We start from the raw sequence: 20,531 nt of genomic DNA on the forward strand, positions 1-20,531 counted from the left end.
TCATAAGTATAAATATTCAAAAATAACAAAATGGAGACAAATTTAGAACAAATTAATTAGCATAATCCAAATAGACAAGTATGGGTCTACATTTTAATATGCATTCATATGACAAAATCATGTCAAAGGAGGGACTGTTAATAATACTATGAATGAATTATTATTCTAAAATAAGCAAGTAGGATTTTCAAAAAGAAAAACATTTGGGGCAGAAGCCATAAGATAGGAAATTAAATCAAGTGTAAAGTTGCTACCTCTAAACAGAGAAAATTTGGAACTGGGTAGAAAATGAAATAAAAGCAATCTACTTAATATAAAATTCAATAAAAGTCTGAAAAAATATCCATTTTCCGATTGCTGTTAGAAGCACAACAAAGGTTTCTCAAATGATACCTACATGCTAACCCTAAAAATGCTACTAGGGCAAACCAGACTTGCAGATGTGATTAAATTACAGACCTTACAATGGGTGGTTATGTGGGTGGGTTATGTGGGTAAATATAATCACAAGGGTCCGATATAAGAGAGAGGCCAACGGGCAAGTCAGGAAGTAGATGTGATGACAGAGGCAATAGAGTGAAATGACTCAGAAAAGGGATCAAAGCCAAGGAAAGAAAACAAGCCATAGAGGACAGAAAGGCTGAGAGTTGGGAGTCTGCTCTAGAGCACCCAAGAACTAGTTCCTGACAGTAGTAAAGAGGAGAGAATTTGGACTTCTGGCCTCTAGAACTGTTAAGAAAATAAATTTCCTCTCCTTGAAAATACAAAATTTATAACTATTGTATTAGGAAATTAAGATACTCAGGAAATACAATAATCTGTTATATATGAAAAAGTAATTTAAAGAGCAAATAGGTATCATGTCATATCATTTCCACAAAGAAAATATTTGTACATCTGTATGAAAAAAAATCTGCTTCTACAAGAGAACTTTGGTATCATACCTTGTACAAACCAATTTTAATCATCTTCATGATTAGGAATTTTCTAAAATAAAATCAGGAATATTTGATCTAGGAAAGATAAAAGGAAAATTTTTTTAAAAAAATAAGAAAAATTCTTAAAACAAAGGATAGCAAAATCAAGGGATTCTTACTGCAGTAAACACTTCACAGTAAATAAAGGATATAAAAAACAATACATAATAAAAGAATTAATAAATAACTCAGATAAAAGACTGGCATACATAAATTTTTAGCGTTGGTCAAAAGACCCTAGCATACATAAATTTCAGTATGGTTGCATTACATATGATTGCTAAAAAATAATATGGCTGGCACAAACAGATAGTAACTAATCTATTTTTCACACAAAAAAGCAAGAATCTCTACTTTCAAATCTTAAGAATTCATTTAAATTGGATAGATTCAACTACAAAATAAGTGAATGATTTTGTTTAAAGATTCAGTGGGTTTTATGACTACAGTGAATTTTTAAAGATTAACTTTATTAGTAAGTTTAGATTGATTTGCTCAGTAAATAAAAGGAATTTAATGATGAAACAAAAAAGGAAATCATCAACTTAGTGAACTGTAAGAACACTACACAAGGAATTTTTTGCAAGCACAGATGTGAAAGGAAAAGACTATAAGTGTTATTGTAGTAATTGAAATTTTAAATGGAAAAAGCAAGCAGGAAGAGAATGCCCATAGGAAGATTGGGCCAAGTTTATAAGGCATATAGAATCAAGACTTAGAATACTTGATGAGAAACATATACGAACATGAATTACTAATAAAAGTGTAATTTGATTTCAATTTTCTTAAGTACAGTTGGACAATGAATATTCAAAAGTTTTAAAATACTTCATCTACTCTCAGACTCAAATGAACTATTCTTCAGAAATTTAAAAGTAATGAACAGGAATATAGCCCAGTATTAATTATAAAGATGAAATGATTGACACAGCATTTTACTTAATACTTATTTTATTTTTAGTTTTTTAAATTTTTAAATAAAATGAGTAGAAAATATCAAAATAACTTGAGAACTATTTCTACTTTCAACGTTTATCCAGCTCATAAAACAACTTGTAACTTTATTTTCTGAAACACTTTTAATAATACATATTAAATGATAATTTCATGATAAACTTTCTCTGTTAGAATTAATGACAAATACTACATAACATGGCATCACTGGTTCTACTCATTAAAATATAAAGTTCTACAGATATAAAATAATGCCAGGGGTACAGACAGGAGACAAACTGGCAAAAAGGGTAAAGGACAGTGTGAGAAACAAATGGTAAATATATTTACTTCACTCGATACACAATGTACATCCATAACCTGCTATCCCCCCAAGAATATTCTAGTCTCAGACAGCACAGGAGAGATGAAACAAGAGTAGATTCTCTTTTCATGGTACTGCCATTCATTGGTAATGATGGGTAACTAAGTAAAAGGTGTTGATTAGTGCTGTGATCAGAAAAGACTAGCATTGGGGCAGAAGAATATTAACACAGAATGTGAGTGAAGAAGTACATTACATTAGAATATCAGAGATCATTCTCACAAGGAGGCAACACTGAAATGCAAGAGGAAACTTGGGACTTCTCTTCCAGTCATCAGAGAACATTTGGAAGAAGAAATTAAATTTTAAAAAAAATCAAAGAAACAAACAAGAAACAAATGGAATGGTATTAGAAAAAAAGACTATTTGAGAAGTGATTAGAGTAGGAGAAAATTTAACTTAAATAAAATTAGAAGCTTCAAGGCTAACTCATGATGGGATTTTCAAATCATCTTAGGAAGTTAAAATCATTCTCCAAATCAATACAAAAAACACTATTATCACCAAATAATTAAAATGAGAACCAAAGCCAGACATAGTATTTCATGCTTGCAATTCCAGCATTCAAGAGGCTTAGGAAGGTTAAAGAGTATGAAGCTAGAATGAGCTTATGTGTGTATTTGAAATATAGAAGGGAAGGGGAAAAGCAATATGACTGGGAGTGGGAGAAGGGAAAAGGGGACAAAAACATGAGAAGTGCATCTACTACCTGATGAATGTAACTGTAACCCTGCTTTACCCGACAACAGAATAAAATTTGTAAAAAAGAATGGCAATAATAATTAAAAATAGGCAAAAGAAGATTGGAAACATGGAATTGAAATAAGGTACGATAGTTTAACAAGTACTTAAAATTTCAATCTAGAGCCAAAATATTAGAAAATTAAAATAGGAAGTCACTAATTTGAACTTTTTAAGTCAGCATGTGATTTCTAGCTAATGAGATAAGAAAATTAATAAAACTTATGGCAGCAAAAAGGAGAAAAATATACATGAAGCAGGTATAATTTTCAAACTTGCAGTATATTTCTACTATGGAGATATATAAGCCCATGTAATTTTATTTTCAATCCAAGTTCAATGTTATGCCCAATACTGCTTATTAACTTATAATGCATGCACAAATTTTGATGATGGTGCTTCCAACCACCCCTGTCATTACTGCTACATCTAAAAGCTCTTCACTATGATATAAGGCCCTCATGCACTTTCCTTGTTAGTCTTACAGAGAGAAGAAAGAGAGATATCCTTAGTATAAATAGTTAATTGTTAACCCTTTATACATATTTACTTCTAAATAATAAAATTCTAATGCTTCATATCTCACTTGCTCTGGCCTCTGTTCTACTTCAAAATTCTGAACTTCCATATTCAACTTACAAATTATCTATTTTCTTCAAACATGCTAAACCTCATTTGGGAGCCAAAGATTGTTGGCTGATACCTGGAAAATGAAGATCTTCCTTCTTTATAGCTGAATGCAAATGTCCCTCTTTCCTCTCAAATGTTTATCAAGACATTTACCACTTCTTTGAAGATGTTTCCTCTTGCTATCTTACCTAAAACATCGTACTCCTTAAGTCATATCTCATGCCCTATTGTTTTACATAGTATTTAGGCTTATGTAAAATATATGTCTATGTTGCCTTCTTCCTTCACAATAATGTAAGGTCTTTGAAGGCAAAATCTCCATATCCTCAACATGCAGGACAACACATGGTTTATGACATCTATCAGTAGGCATTTAATTTGTCTACAAATTGTTTAATAAATAATAAATGAATGACTACTGGAGTAGAAATTATATGAACTTAGTGAGCTTCATTTAAACTATGAATAGACAACAATATGTAAGTAACCTACACTAAGGTTAACATTAAAAAATCTACTAAGTAGATAAAACCATGCATTTAAGTTTTTTTAGAAAAAATAAATTAAAAAGATAAAGTAACCACATGAGATAAACCATAAGGGGAAAAGAAGAGAGAAAAAAATAGCTTCACATAGTACATTAAGAAGAACAATCACAAAAATAAGCCTCTTGTTTCCAGATCCTGGAGTTCATTTCCCTTAACCTCATCCTACATGTTTTTACTGTATCTGAATTTGGTATCTGGTATATTATATATACCTTTGTTTATTTGAAAAAGGGAAGGTAAGGGAAAAATGAGAGGGGGTTCAGGAAGGGAAAGTGGGAGTAAAACTAGGGAAGGGGTAAGAATGCTCAAGAAGTAATGTACCAAAAAAAAAGTAAGGTACCCAGTACCTGATGAATGTAACTTCTGTACATTGCCCCAACAATAAAATGAGAAACAGAATGAAATAAAATTAAACTGACTTAAAATGTTATTTTATGTAATATAATATAAAATAAATATGAAATTATGGGCTGTTATGAATAAACCTGTGTGTATAAAGATGAATGTAACAATGATGACTAGATGCAAAATACACAATACTGAAAATAGGAGAAAAACAGAAAAAATAGGACTTGTAATCAAAACACACAAAAATATAGAATAAGGATATTTCTCAGAATATGCATTTACAATTGCATCCTATTTTAATACAATTACAGATGTGCAACCAATTTTACCGAATATAAACCCATAATATAAGGAGAGTCAATTTCAAATCTCATCTGAATGACAGTACTCTCATTAAAAATTGTCAGAAACCCGTGATTTATTTTTGAAAAGTGAAATAAGATGGGGTAAAGAAGGAAAATAAGCTACCTACAAACTTGTAGCACAAGAAGCATTAAAAGGCAGCAGCAATTATTCTTCTGAGCAGATCACTGCGTCTACTTACTAGAAAACATCAAATCCATTATGAGACTGGAATTGTTATTCATTTCCCAAGATCCCTGTAAGTGCTAATGGACACAATCATTATATCAAAATATCAGCAGTCACATTAATGAAGGTTAAAAAGTTGTAATATCAGGCCAGGTATAATGCTGTCTCTAATTTTAACACTCAAGAGGTTGTGACAGAAAAATAACAAACCCGAGGGAAATCAGAAATACATAACAAGTTTGAAAACAAAAAATTATTTCCACCAACATAGAAATGCTAGAGTTAGAAACAAATCACTAAAATATTTTAGTACATGCTGATTTGTCTTATTTCAAACTTTACACAACTTGAGGAAAAAATATTGTTCCTTGCTAAGTATATTTTCTGTGCTAAATTTGGAAACTGCATATGTTTAAAAATAGGAAGTGTGTGTGTGTTGGTAATGGGATTGAATTCAGTGTCTATGTGCTTCTTTTGCTCAGGATGAATCTTCTACCTCTTAAGCCACAGTTCCATCTCTGGCTTTTTAGTAGTTTAGTGAAGATAAGAGTATCAATGACTTATCTGCCTACGCTGGCTTCAAGTGGGGACCCTCAGGTCTCAACTTCCTGAATAGCTGGGATTACAGGTGCAATCCATGAGCCATCAAACCATACAAGGATAATTTTATCGCTATTATGCTATTTTGATTTTTTGATCATCTCTAATTAATATATATCTGGCTGATCACATTTCCTCAAGAATTGGGCTTCTGCTATTCTGCTGAAAAACTGGCAGAAATTAAGAGCTGCATTACATGGTGAAGCTATATTCTCAGTAATTATTCAAAGTAACAGTAAACTAAAGCCTGATGTAACAGTAGTTTATGTCCAATAAATACAACTTCAGTTTAATTATCTATTACAAGAATATTACTACCTCATAACTAACCCACTAGGTGACAAAAATGCCCTGCTTTCTCAGCATTTTAGATATATCTGAAAATAAAGAAAATATCTTGAAGTAGAAAACCTGACATATTTTATCTAATTCCTTAATGTTATCTGTATCCTGAAGTTAATTATAATATTTCTTTATCTATACTTATATAACTGAAAAATCAGTTATTAAAAAAACAATAAGCATTAAAAAATGAAGAAAAATGCAGAGAAAACAAGAGACAAATTGTCTATGCCAACTTTGCCGCAAAAGATAAAATACCATTGAGTTAGAACACAAAGTAGTATGCATAAAATTAATTACTGCCCCCCCCAATCTGTGTTTGGAATGTGGTAGGAAATAAATATGAAGATTAAGTATATGCCTCAACAACAATTTCATAGCACTAGGTTCAGCTTTCTATTATTTCAGTAAATACTAAATAAACTCCTAACAGACTAGTCAAGGAAGAATTCATCAGTAAAAAATAGTCAGTGGTTGTCTCAAAAACATTCATGTTCTGCTCAGAAAGACATATCTTTCGATAATACAACATTTAAAGAATATAATTTGAAAATAGAACATTTGAGAACATCATAGAAGTATTTCTTCTAACTATCATGACCAATAAAGTCTTTATTTAGGCACTGAAGCCTGAGAAGGAGAAAGATTAAGAGAAAAATTCCAAAATGATGAATTAGTATTAAGACCAAGCAAAACATAATAGAAATGGAAAGGTATTTATAGAAAAGAAAGTTTACATACAGCCTAAGTACAGAAGATTGGTGGTATATAAAATAGTAACACAAGGATTTTCCCATTGTTTTAGTTCTGGACTCTAGCTTAGAACATATTTCACTGATTAGGACCTCAAGTGAGTGACAAATTATATCTGTTCGGAAATAAAAGTGCCCTCAAGTTGAATGAGCAGTTTTTCGTTTCTATCATTTACATCAGGTGCGCGCGCGTGCGTGCGTGTGTGCGTGCGTGTGTGTGTGTGTGTGTGTGTATGTGTGTGCATGTGCACGCTACACAAACAAAATGAACTGATAGCTGAAAAAGAAATAGGAAAGTGACTCACTTAGAATATGTCTATTGCCCTAGAAATATATGGGATATTTAAAGAGTGGTACTTAATTAGGAGTAGAAAATTTTAGGAGATGCAAAGGCCAAGAGTAAGACACCATAATCCAGCCTACTGTCTTAGAAACAACCAGAACTTCTACAATGGAGAGGAGGAAAATAGTAGTATGTTCTTTGACTTGCACAATGGTGGTGTTTGCCTGAAACAGGAATATCACCTGAGCCAAAAAGTTAGAGACTAATGGGGACAACATAGTGAAACCTACTTCAAAAAGCAAATTTATCATTGAAATGCCTTTGTAAAACTACCTAAAGCCTCTTTCTAATTAAAAAAATTAAGTATAGGAACCATAGGGATGTATTTTTTTAATATTACTATAACCCTATCTAAAAAACAAATAAAAAGAACTCAAGGCTTACTTAATTGGGAGAGTACTTGCCTAACAAATGGTAGGTCAACTTACCATATTATAAACATTTTTTTTAAAAGTCCCAGTAAAGAGGGAAACCCACATCACGCAATTGCATTAGGGTTATTTCTACACAAGATTACTATTCCTTCAGAAGGACAAGAGATTAATCTAAATTTTCAATACAATTTAACTACAAAATACATCCTTCCTGCTTCTAATCCTCAAACTCTGGACACCCAGCTCAGTATGGCTTTCAGTCTACTAAATCTGTCTGAGCAAGGTTGATATAAGAAAAATGTTTGAATTTGAATTAAATCTCTTCTTACAAAATGAACAAGGTGGAAAGGAATAAGAATGAGCATCAGAGTAAAACCAGGAACAGAGAGATGAGAAAAAATTACCCGAACGGGCTATTATCAAAAGAGGAAAAATTAATAATTATAATGGAACTGATAGGAAAAGAGGAATGTGACTTCTATACTGTTAGGCAGTTCATTACTTTCAGTGGGAAATGGAAAAAGACAAACTGATCAGAAAGCTGTAGCTTTGATATTAACATGATAAAATCTGAAATCTAATAAAAATTCAATATAATAATTATAATCATAATTATTCATGCACTGCATGTTTAGAATCAATTTACACTGACAGAAATTCACAAATATCCTGAACTGCAGAAATCTGAATGTTAAGTGTCGGGCGCAGGATAAATAAAACAGACAAATTCACAGTGCATTTCATGTAAAAGTATATAAACAGGAGGAATAAGAACAGCTTTATATAGAAGAGTCATCTAGCCAAATACTTAAGGGAGGAAGAAGGGGCAGAAAACATCTGAGTCAAGAGGAAATCTAAACTGAGTCAGATAATGAGGATGAGTTATACAGGATAGCTGCTTAGGGACAAAGGGAAAACATGAATGCTTCAAAAGAATGTGAAAGACAGGCAAAGGTCCAAAAACAACATGATATATACTAAAAAAACAAATTAGGAAACTTCAGCATCAGAAAATACATTCCGTTTAGAAGAAAAGAATGAGGCTAAAGACATAAGGAAGATCAGAAGACATGCCACAAGCCATTCCAGAGTTCATCCCGCAGACAATGGAAGCCACTGAAAAGTTTGAGTAGTACTCAATTTTCATGCTTTACACATTTAGCATATGCTAAGCATTCTTTCAAATTTTTAAATTGTTTTTCCTCACAACAACCCTGTGAGGTAGGTGTAATGATTCCCAATTAACAGCTTAAAAAAAGTTGTTAAGCAATTTACACTTGATTAAATAGGTACAAATGGCAGTCAGTATTATGAATACACTACAGAAAGCATTAGGAAGGTGACACACATGTACAAACACATATTTACCCACAAGACACACAGCAATTTCAATATCGAATGCAATTTTAAAGTACTAAATGGTTATTAATATATTAAAGACAAGGTGATTTGTGGCACCAATGGCTTTAACTCAAGTTCATATATTTAAATTTTTCAACAAATTCAATATGCATATAAAATCAACCTCAACAGTAATGATATAGCTATCTGTAGTAATATAGTCCTGGGATAATACATAACTATCTAAAAAGTTAAAGTGATTATGTAAATTTAGTTATATCTTCTTAGATCTACCTAAGATTATTTGGGACAAAAAGTAGACCTTCACATTTATTTCTAAAATATAAACTAAAATTGTATGTTACTTTATAAATATAAATTATATTTTTAATGGTAGAAATAGTATGAGTATAAAAACATGCATCCACATATTGTCATCTCCCTATTATTCATAAATTAAAACATTTGTAGATGGATCAACTATTTATCAAATCACAATTTAAAAAATCTGATAAAGCAAAATTCAAAATCTATTTAAGATGAATGTAAAATATATTTGGGAAGGATATAAACATGTTTCTAACAAAAAAGGTATGTATTGAAACTATTTAAAGATGTGTAATATTTTATTTATTTTTTTAGTTTTTGCCAGTCCTGGGCTTGAGCGCAGGGCCTGAGCACTGTTCTTGGACTTTCTCAAAGCTAGAGCTCTACCACTTGAGCCTCAGCACCACTTCCGGCTTTTTTCTATATATGTGGTACCGAGGAATCGAACCCGGGTCTTCATGCATGCTAGGCAAGCACTTTAACCACTAGGCCAACTCCCGGCCCTAAGATGTGTAATGTTTTAAATCACAGAAATCTACACTCATCCCTTTCAATTTTCTTGTTCCTCTACTTCTTCAGAGTCATAATATTATTAGATCTTCTATGTGAAAGTTATATGTTGTTAGAACATTACTGGTACAAGAGTGGAAATTTTTTGTTATCTTTAAGCAATTGTTCATTGTTTTATTTTATTTTTATTTTTATTGTTGGGATAATGTATAGGGGGGGTTACAGTTACATTCGTCAGGTAGTAGGTGCATTACTTCTCACACATTAATGCCCCTTCTCATGTTTTTGTCCCCATTTCTCTTCCCCTACCCCCTCAATCATCTTGTTTTCCCCCCTTCATTAAGTATTTTAAAATATTTTTTCCTATTTCAAAAATGTCTGGAATGAACAATATGAAAAGTGTTTTTCATTCAGATCTACTTTTATTTTTGTTTTTTTTAAGTTGCAAAAGTATTAGGTAAGTTAATATCAATTATATAATTCCAATCACAAAGCTAACCATTCAGAATAGGAGAAAGGACACTTTTATTAAAAAAAAATTAAGTACAGTCCTCATTTTGGCAGCACATATACTAAAACTAGGGCAATACAAAGATTAGCATGGCCTCTGTGTAAGGATGACATGAAAATTCGGGAGCACTCCATATTTTTGAGGAATAAAGTACAGGTATAATATAATATATGCTATATGTATTATATACTTTTATGTAATGAATATAAATTCAGATATAACTTATTGGAAGTCTTAACAGTTTACTTCTAAAAAGGAGAGTATTTCCATTAAATGCAAGAAATACACCAGTGGATTGAAAACATTACATCTCTCCTCAAATCACATATGCTAGGGGTATATTATTAGATTCACATGGTTAAAAACTGAACCTAGGCTGGGAGCATGGCCTAGTGCTGCTGTGCTTGACTAGCATGCATGAAGCCCTGATTTTGATTCCTTGTTACCACATACACAGAAAAAGCCAGAAGTGGTAATGTGACTCAGAAGGAAAACCACTAGCCTTGCGAAAGACCAAGGAGTGTTCAAGCCCCAGAAATGGAAAAGAAAAAAACAAAAAAACACCTGAATCTAAAGCAATATTTTGTGAATGAAAATGATTTCCAAATTCATATTCTATAGTCATTCACAGTAAATGCTTTAAGATTAAAAAAATAATACTGCTTTTATGAATATATAGAATAGGACTGAAACTGTACAGATTGAAAATGCTTCCTTTACCTTAGTGGTTCTACTCCACTCTAGATAAACTGATCTAGTAATTGACCAATTATCCACATAAAGTCTAAAACATAAATGTCTAATTTTAAATATACACACAATAGGCCTGACCCTTTTCATCAAAACTTAATATGATATATATGGTCTGTTCCTTCAAGTGATCATCCTTTCAGTGATTAACAGAAGAAAAGGGTTAATATAATATAATTACACTTTTTAAATTTTTTTGCCAGTCTTGAGGCTTGCACTCAGGGCCTGAGCACTGTCCTTGGGTTTTTTCCCTCAAGGACAGTGCTCTACCACTTGAGCCATAGCACCACTTCTGTCTTTTCTATGTATGTGGTATTGAGGAATTAAACCCAGGTCTTCATGCATGCTAGGCAAGCACTCCACCACTAGGCCAAACTCCCGGTGCACAATTACACATTTTTTTTTTTTTGCCAGTTGTGGGGTTTGAACTCAGGGCCTGAGCACTTCCTTGGACTTTTCTCAAAGCTAGAGCTCTACCACTTGAGCCACAGCACCACTTCCAGCTTTTTTCTATGTATGTGGTACCAAGGAATCTAACCCAGGCTTTTGTGCATGCTAGGCAAGCACTCTACCACTAGGCCAAACTCACAGCCCCAACAATTACACTTTTTAAATAAAATGTTTTTTAAAAATCAGCAACTCCAATATTTCATAACATTGATAAAAATATCATCTTGTTAGATAAACAAATGCACTAGAGCATATCTACACTAGATTTTAAATGTTATTGAGTTGATAACTATTCTGACTATTCAATTAAGTTGTACATTCTGTACAAGCAAAAAGGTAACAATCTAATGAAAAATGTAAGGTTCCTGGCAACAAATTAATTCTTACTCTGAATGTATGGAAAGTTCAAGTTTTTTCCCTAATTTACTTGATTCTTCCATAACAAAGAAAGAAATGCAATGCTTTTGTTTTTTTAAAAAATGCATTTCAACACCATCTGACTAAAAATCGGACGTAGCTGAAAATTGACCTCCTCTTTAACTGGTATATCATCCAACAATTAACACAAATGGTATTCTAACTAGAAGAGTCAGAGTCATCTGCACTGAAATATCTTACTTACAGAAGAATAACTACCAATACAAATAATTCTACTGAGATAAACAGAAAAGATTTTTTAAGGGTTTCTAGAAAGCATTTTCCTACACACTTTATTACATAAGAGACCTGTGGTGTTATCTTTCACCATCTTTTACTGAAAATCTATAGGCACCGATGAGTGCATTTAACTTATGACATACAATGCAACATTACCTAAACCAAGTGAAATCACAATGTCTTTTGATTAGGAGTCTAGGAAGATGAATAGACCCCAGTCTTTTTTTACACAGAAATGATTACAGACGATAAAACAGATAGAGAACAAATCACACTACTGATAAAAAAAAAAAGCAACTCTAAACAAAGTAACAAAATTAGAAAGATTGATAGTGTATAATGTAGCAATACCTACAAACATGTTTCTGATATTATTTTACTATTTGAAAAGGCATAAATGTGTCAAACTATTAAGTAATCTTCTAAAATAATTTTCATAAAATAAAAATTCATTTAATTAGTGAGAATAAATTTAAATAAATACTCTTTTCTAGCATGCTTTTGTTTCATATTTTTTCTTGTAAGAAAAAAATTAATACTCCTTAACTAAAGAACCAAAAACTGATTTAGTGAAAAGCTTAAACCAAAAAAAATGCATTAAATCTAACACACAAAATACTGCAAACAAAGCTAATGCTAATTAAGGTGCTCCTGGAAACTTACAAGTTGATTTGCTATTTGACTGCATGACTCTAAAATCTTCTAAGATTTCTTTGGCTCTTTGAAAATGTTTTTAAAACATAATTTGATCTTTTCAGTTGCATTAAAAATGAAGGACTTATAAATACAGTTTAGCTTTTAGACTAAGATCATTTCAAAGGAGTGTTATATCTGTGTATTTGCTATCTAATTTGTTCTCACAAATTAGATGACCTTAAAAAAAAATTTAGAGCCAGGGAGAGCAGTGTTAAGTGAAACTGACCTGAATCCATTTCATGTGAGGTTTTCCCAGCTATTTGCAATTTTCTCTCACTGGGTTTACCAGTCTGGGGCAAGTACACAAGAAACTTACAGTCTATGTAGTGCTCCTAGTCAGTGTCACTCTGCAGATGGCATAGTGGAGAAATACCTTCTGTACAGGACCACGTGCAATTTCTTCTGCAGCTGTCAGCACCTAGGGGAAAGTGCGTTGTTAAACAGTTGCTGCGTTCCACCTCAGAAGTGGCTGCAATTCGGTGGAGGGTGAAGTGATTCCTGTACATATATACAGGGATGAAAAGTACTATAGAAAATGAAAATATTGAGGATCAAAATCGGCTGTGCACCAACCGTGTCACTGTCAAACAGAATACAGCACTCATTGACAAGAAACCTACACAGATGGATTAACACCCCTTTTAAAACGGAATGGTCAGAATGACCGCAAGAAACACAGGAATAACAGTTGTCCAGTTCACAATTACAAACCAAATGTCAAAATATATGAAACTAGTATATCCCAAACATGTTTTATCATTACTCATAACTTCATTTCTATAGTAATTAATCTAAAACCTAGCACACATACAGTAAGATTCTTCACTGTGTTTAGCAATTAAGTGGTTTGGTTTCAGGTGACAATTCAACAGAGAAAACACCCCAAATAACTGAGATATCAAAACTGAAACACAACAACGTATAAATATCTGAAGTGAAACATAAGGAAAATCTCAATTATTTTATATTAAAAAATTCAATTTTGTAAAAGAAGCAGTCCTCAACAATTACCTATATAAAATTACTTTCCCAATAATAAATGACTTCATATAAAAGGAAAAATTTTGTTCTGAAAATTAAATCAGTTCAAATTTAGATACAGTCTTTAAATTCATATAAATAATAAAACAGTAATAAGGCAACTTTGTTTTAATACAAAAAATGATTTTCAAATATTAATTGTACTACAATAACATGATTTATATATGATTTATGTCTGATTAAATCTGATCAAATTAGGTAACTTTTCTTTAAGAAATAGCAATCACTAATCTAAAACATAGTATCTTTCTCATGTCTCTAGCACAACTACTATGTTCTTGTTACTTTAAAGAATTGTCAACATCATTTCAAAATATTCCCATTTAAGGTCCTGAAACAGACATATGACTTTGTGGTAAAGTTTATAAACCTGATCACTAAAATGTGTTATATAAATCAAATGTTTCTGAATCTCAATTGCAAAATAAATAGCAATGCATTTACTCTGGCATATACTCTGTACAGAGATGGCTTTCTCTTTTAAGTTTTCTTAATTTCTTTACAGAGTAAGGTATATACTATTAATAATTATTTCCTTTTAGTAATGATAGTAGTAGAGAAAGAAAGATTAGAGCTTCTCATTAACCATTATTTAAAAATACAAAGAGCAGGTGCTGGGAGTTTGGCCTAGTGGCTGAATGCTTGCCTAGCATGCCCAAAGACCTGGATTCAGTTCCTCGGTACCACATACATAGGAAAAAAGCCTTAAGTGGTACTGTGGCTCAAGTGGTAAGGCTCTAGCCTTGAGAAAGTCCAAGGACAATGCTCAGGCCCTGAGCTCAAGCCCAGGACTGGCCAAAAAAAAAAATACAAAAACAGGCGTTCCTAGGCTAGTATCCACTTAAGGTTTGCAGAATGCAAAATCATGTAAATTGGACACTAAAATAAACATGTGAAATGAGTCCATACATTTTTTTCTAAGGGATATGAGCCATAGTCTCTACAAGGTTCAAGAGGTTCTGTGATTCTTGAGGAAATTTAAGAAAATATTGGTAAAAGTGTAAAAGAAACTAAACTAAATGCAGAAGTTACCTTTTAAAAATTAGATGTGTAATTCTGGACACTTTCTTTTCCTGTAAAATTAAGAACAGCTACTGACAGAGATGTTCTAACAACTAAATAAAAACTCTCATATATGTAAGGCATATAAACACCTGTTCTATTTTATCAGTAGTAGTAATTATTCAAAAGAATGAGCTCAAGCAAACTAAAAATTTTTTTACTCCTACAGACCTTCATGATGTTACTTTTAGACATACATTCTATTACTAATACCATGAATCATTTTATATATATATATATATTACTGTAGATACAAAACTACCAAATACAGGTTTTATAATTCTGCTATATATTCTACTGGTCTGCAATTCCCAAAAAAAGCCACACTGGTCTTTCTCTTGCAATCTACTTAACTTGCAATAGTGTCAGATGTTGATAGAAAACATTTGATTCTAGTTTTTAAATTAAATGATTAGACTTTCTTAGTCTTCCAATCACACCATGACATAAAAACTAAACCTAAATTTATCTAACAAGGTATTATATTTTTGTAAAGAACTGTTATAAATCATTTTCCCCAATTTTTAAAGAAAACAGCAATAAGAATTCATATACATCTTCAGAAAGAATTCTTGGGCAACAGCACATAGTTTAGTTTCAACTGTAAAATCAATTCACAATTCTACCAATGGTATTATAAATGCTTAGGATGATACTGAACATTGTGGAAGGTTATAGGTACATAGAAGAGACTGAGTGGTATATTCTCACCATACATTAAGGACGTTGAATGAGGATACACTTAGTAATACATATGAAATGAATAACAGCATGTGATATAAATATGCAACTGTTTCACAAACGTTACAAATATAAAAAACTTTCTCTAGCGTTTTCTGATCATAGAATTATTTTATTAATCCATACATTAAAAAGCAGAGACAGCTATAAAAAAACAATGATAGGATTTAAATAAAGGCAAAGGAAGGAAACACACTTTAGGATTTACAGTATTTATAAATAGAAGGAAAGGCAAATTGAACAAAATACATGTGAGGACAAGGAGAAAAGTAAAGGTCTAAATATAGTAGGGAATTCTGGGATGATTTCTCCTAAGATTGGCAGTCAGACAAGCATTTTATAAAAATCACCTCAAGAGCAACATGGAAGATGAATCAGAGATGTGGATGATTCAATTAAGAGGATGATTATGGAATACGTAACTGGAAAAAAATGTAATTTTAAAAATTAAAATTATGAGGCTGAAGATATAGATCAAGAGCAAAGGCCTTTGGTCCTATGCTTTTGTCTTCAACATTGTGAAATACATACTACATAAAGGTGTCTGTGCATATATTTAAATAAGTACATATGTACACACATATATTTACATATATATGCATGTATATATATGTGTGATACACACATATACATACATACTACTTAAATCTCTGGAGGAATAAATTGCAAATTACATCAGAGCTATTTTCTAAAATTTGAGTGAGTCTGAAAAATTGCATTCATTCATTTAGTCAACCAAACAACTTTGTCTCCTTTATTCAAGTACTACTTCAGGAAATCAGCTAAAGCACTGAACAAAGAAACCAATAACCTTAAAATTTCTGTGTTTACTAGAAATTACATATGGATAGAAGAAATAGATCCCAAACTATTAAGAATACAATATATGGGACAGGGAGAGTGGCCTAGAGGTAGAGTCCTCGCCTAGCAGGCATGAAGCCTTGGGTTCAATTCCTTGGTGCCACATCCAAAGAAAACACCAGAAGTGGTTGGTGCTGTGGCTCAAGTGGTAGGGTACCAGCCTTGAGAAAGCTCAAGGACAATGCTCAGGTCCTTAGATCAAGCCCCAAGAGTAGCAAGAACAAAAAAGAATATACAGATATGGCTAGTATATGAACCAAAAGCAAAACAAGTTAATGGCAACAGAATTTCAAACATATTAGTTTAAGAGAGTTCTCACAAAAATCAAAGAAGCAGAAAAATTTCAAATGAAATGAGTTGACTACACATGATTTTAAGAATATTACAGCAGCATCCTTTACCATAGCCAAAATATGGAATCAACTGAAATGCCCCTCAGCAGACCAATGGATCAAGAAAATATGGTAAATACAGACAATGGAATTCTATGCTTCCATCAAAAGGAATGATAATGTACCATTGGTAAGAATAAATTATATTACGTGATAAACCAGACCCAAAGAAACAGGTTGCACGGTTTCCCTCATTTGTTGTAACTTAGAATGTGCCTATAACACAAACCCGATGGTAAAAGGAGCATTCTCAGGAAAGGATCACAAAGGCTCAAAACCTATGCACTTATGATCATATAAAATAATGTCTATCAAAATGAACACCAAGAAAAAGAACCAAGGGTTTTTTTTTTTTGCTTCTTTTGTCATTGTTTTTGTTATCTGTAACTTTATAAGTTTTTCTGTTCTGGGGAGGGAAAAAGGGAGCACAGAAGTGGTGGGGTAAATGCAGTCACAATACTCACTAGACATTATACTAACAACAAACTATGAAACTTGCCAGGTTGGAAGAAGGGGGCAAGGTTGGGAGGGAAAAACTGGGAGAGAGCAAGGGAAGGGGGTGACATTGTTCAAAAAGAAATGTACTCATTACCTGACCTATGTAACTGTAAATACTCTGTATATCACCTTTACAAAACCAGCAAAGGAAATAAGAAGAAAGAAAACTTCGATAGTCTGAACAGCAGGAGTAAGGCCAGCAAAAGGAGTATGTAATCAAAACCTGTTTTGGCCTGGAGTATCAAGGACCCCAGGAGTAAGAAGAAGTAGAAACTGAGAAAGACCAGAAAAAGGTCCACCCAAAAGTTGATGGTATAACACTCCAAAATTGCTACCTTCAAAAATGTTTTATACATTGATCACAGAAAGCAAGAAACTAATTGATTTGAACAAGGCAACAGAGGCAGGAAAAGGGGGGGGGACAAGTATCACATAAGTAAAAGAGCCCTTTCTCCTTACATATCTGTTCCCAATGTATGACTTCAGAAGAAAAAATAAGAATATTAGTATGAGAGTTCATTTTCTACTCATTATACTCCGTAGAGTACATAACTAGAGGCTAACATCTTCTGTCTAACCATTTTCTAGAATAATTCAAGTGGCATTAACCACAAGGGGAAAAAATGAGTTTAAAATTGACTATGAGTTTAATTACAACCCAGGTAGATCAAACTATTTAAAGTGTTCAGGAAGCTATGACACCTTCGTGACAGTTAAAAATCAAGAGTGATTTATCAATCAGGAACACAAGTCTAATTGAGAGAATATGAGACTGTTTTATGTTTGTATTAACATTTAACATACCCTCTCAATTCATTCTGAATTATGAAATGGCTAGCACCAGTGAGCTAGTAAGCAACTCTCAATTTCAATTATTCCTGTCTCTAAAACATTTTATGAACATTAGTCTGAACATTATACTTCCTATTCTTAGTAACAACAAATGATTGCATAGTTAAAGAATTTTTAAGGAATTTCATCAACTTTTTCCTCTATAGGTTATGGAAATATATTTGAACTGTAAAAATCATGTCATATTAGAAATACTAAGCAATTAAGATAAATATGAAAATGTGGGCCAATTTGTGGAGAATGGTAGATTTTCTAAAAATTGAAAACTGAAATCCCCTAAATGAGATATCAAACGGATACAAGGGATCTAGAATGAGAAGTAATAAATAAAATAACAGTAAGAAAAAGCCTGCAAAGTTTCTTGTTTAAAAAAAAAAACAACATTGTGATATTCACGGGAGAATATTCTACAATAATTTAAGAGAATATTCTGACCTGACTCACAGCTTAATAACAGGTTTAACTGTCTTTTCAGAATTTGTTTGAAGCATTTACCATTTAAATTAGTATTTAAATAAAAATTCTTTATAAATTCAGTATTTTATTTTAAATAAATTAAAGTTTCAGTATATGACTAAATTATGCATTTTCTTATTGCTGTTTAAATGTCACACTCTTGCAGACTATAGAATGATATTACATTGATCTCTATAACTGAGCATATAAGGTTTCCATTTGTTTTATAATTCATCATCAGCCTAAATTATGACATGTATATTCAACACCTATTTTAGCAGTGATTCCTTTTCAGAGGTACAGAATAACCAAGGACAAAAAAGTGAGTCAAAATTACAAGTTCTATATTTATACTTTTTCTACTAGTCTCTTTTCTCATAGCACACAGGAAGAAACATTACCAGTAATTTGAAAAGAGTAAAGAAAGTCATGAAATTTTAATTCCCTCCAAGAAACATCTAATTTCACTACTAGTTAAGAGCAACCTATATAACTTGACAAGATCAACTGGTCAGGACATAATTCTAATATCCCCTAGCTTGAGTAATAGTTAACTGAAAGCAGTTAGCACAGCACTCTAGCAAACAACAATCTACTATAATTTGGAATTATTTTAACATTTCCTTTTTTCATGTTTTGGTTTTGTGTTACTGTCAGGGTCTCACTACATAGTAGCCCAAACTGACTACACAATATAGCCCAGGCTGATCTTGAACTTGCAACCTTCCTGCTTTATTTTTCCAAGTGAGCAAGATTACAGGTATGTGCCACCATATCTGCTTTCCATTTCTTATGATGATATAGATGTCAGCTCCTCTAACTTGATGTGTAAGTTCAAGACAATTACAGTCATACAGCATTACGTTAGGTGGTAATAATTACACACTTACTCTAAACTTCATAGCAAAAGGCCAAAGAATGAAAGAGCAAGAATGACCTTAATCGACAAGAGCAAAATGCTACTGACCAACTCAAGACTTCTAAGATAGGAATGACAACGTGAGTGTGAAATCCCAACTAACTCAGGAGGTAGAAAAAAGAGCATAATCGTGTCATATCAACCCAATAATAAAGAGAACACCATCTTATCAATTACAATAAAAAAGAACTTTTAAAAAAAGAGGACACTATCTTAAAATTAAAACAAATAAAAATTATGTGTGGTGGCACATGTCTGTCACTCAAGCTACTTAGAAGGTATAGGCAGGAAGAATATGATCCAAGCAAGGCCTGGACAAAAGTATTCAACTCCATCTGGAAAGACACGCTAAACATTGACAAACTGGGAATATACATAAAGTGGCACAGTGCTTGCCTACAAAGCACAGGCCCTAAATTCAAAATCCAGGCCAACAAATAAAGATTTCTATACAAATATACTAATATAGTTTGGCTCTATAAAAAAAACTGATCAATAAAAAGAAAAATATCTGAGAAATAAAGTCATATAAATACAACCATTTTCAATAAGCAGTGCTGGAGCAACTGGACAACCAAATGTAAAAAAAAAAAGAAATCTCAGCCACCAACAAAACCAACAGTATTCACCAAAGCCAAGGAATGGAATAATCACAGATGCCCCTCAATGGATAAACAAATCAAGAAAATGAGGTACACATAATTTCACACATACATGAGAAAATGATCTGCAAAGAAATGAAAAGACTTGAAAAAATTATATTAAGAGAAATAAGTCAGGCCCAGTGAAACAAAGGATCTATGCTTTCCCTGATATGTATGTGGAAGCTAGATTTAGATTACAAATTCATAAGTAAATACACTGGGTGGGGCCGGGAGTTTGGCCTAGTGGTAGAGTGCTTGCCTACCATACACGAAGATCCGAGTTTGATTCCTCGGTACAATATACATAGAAAAAAAGCCA

General features: G+C 32.3%; 1 protein-coding gene and 1 non-coding gene across 7 annotated transcripts in view; one reads left to right on the forward strand and one right to left on the reverse strand.

Moving 5' to 3' along the window:
• Positions 1-20,531, reverse strand: part of Nova1 (NOVA alternative splicing regulator 1) — a 134,449-nt gene that overhangs the window by 71,822 nt on the left and 42,096 nt on the right. The window contains exon 1 of one of the 6 annotated variants that reach the window (XM_090345327.1): positions 945-1,013. The exons of 4 other annotated variants lie outside the window; for them this stretch is intronic. The gene's annotated coding sequence lies outside the window, so the exon portion shown is untranslated. Of the gene's footprint in view, positions 1-944; positions 1,014-20,531 lie in introns of those variants that run through there. One more of the 6 variants, XM_090345326.1, reaches the window with a different exon arrangement.
• On the forward strand, positions 10,231-10,333 carry LOC150055369 (U6 spliceosomal RNA). The gene has a single exon (XR_016537761.1). It is a non-coding gene; the product is annotated as a U6 spliceosomal RNA (small nuclear RNA).

This window comes from Megascapheus bottae, chromosome 14 (assembly GCF_031878675.1).
Source record: "Megascapheus bottae isolate mThoBot1 chromosome 14, mThoBot2.hap1, whole genome shotgun sequence".
Lineage (NCBI taxonomy): Eukaryota > Metazoa > Chordata > Mammalia > Rodentia > Geomyidae > Megascapheus > Megascapheus bottae.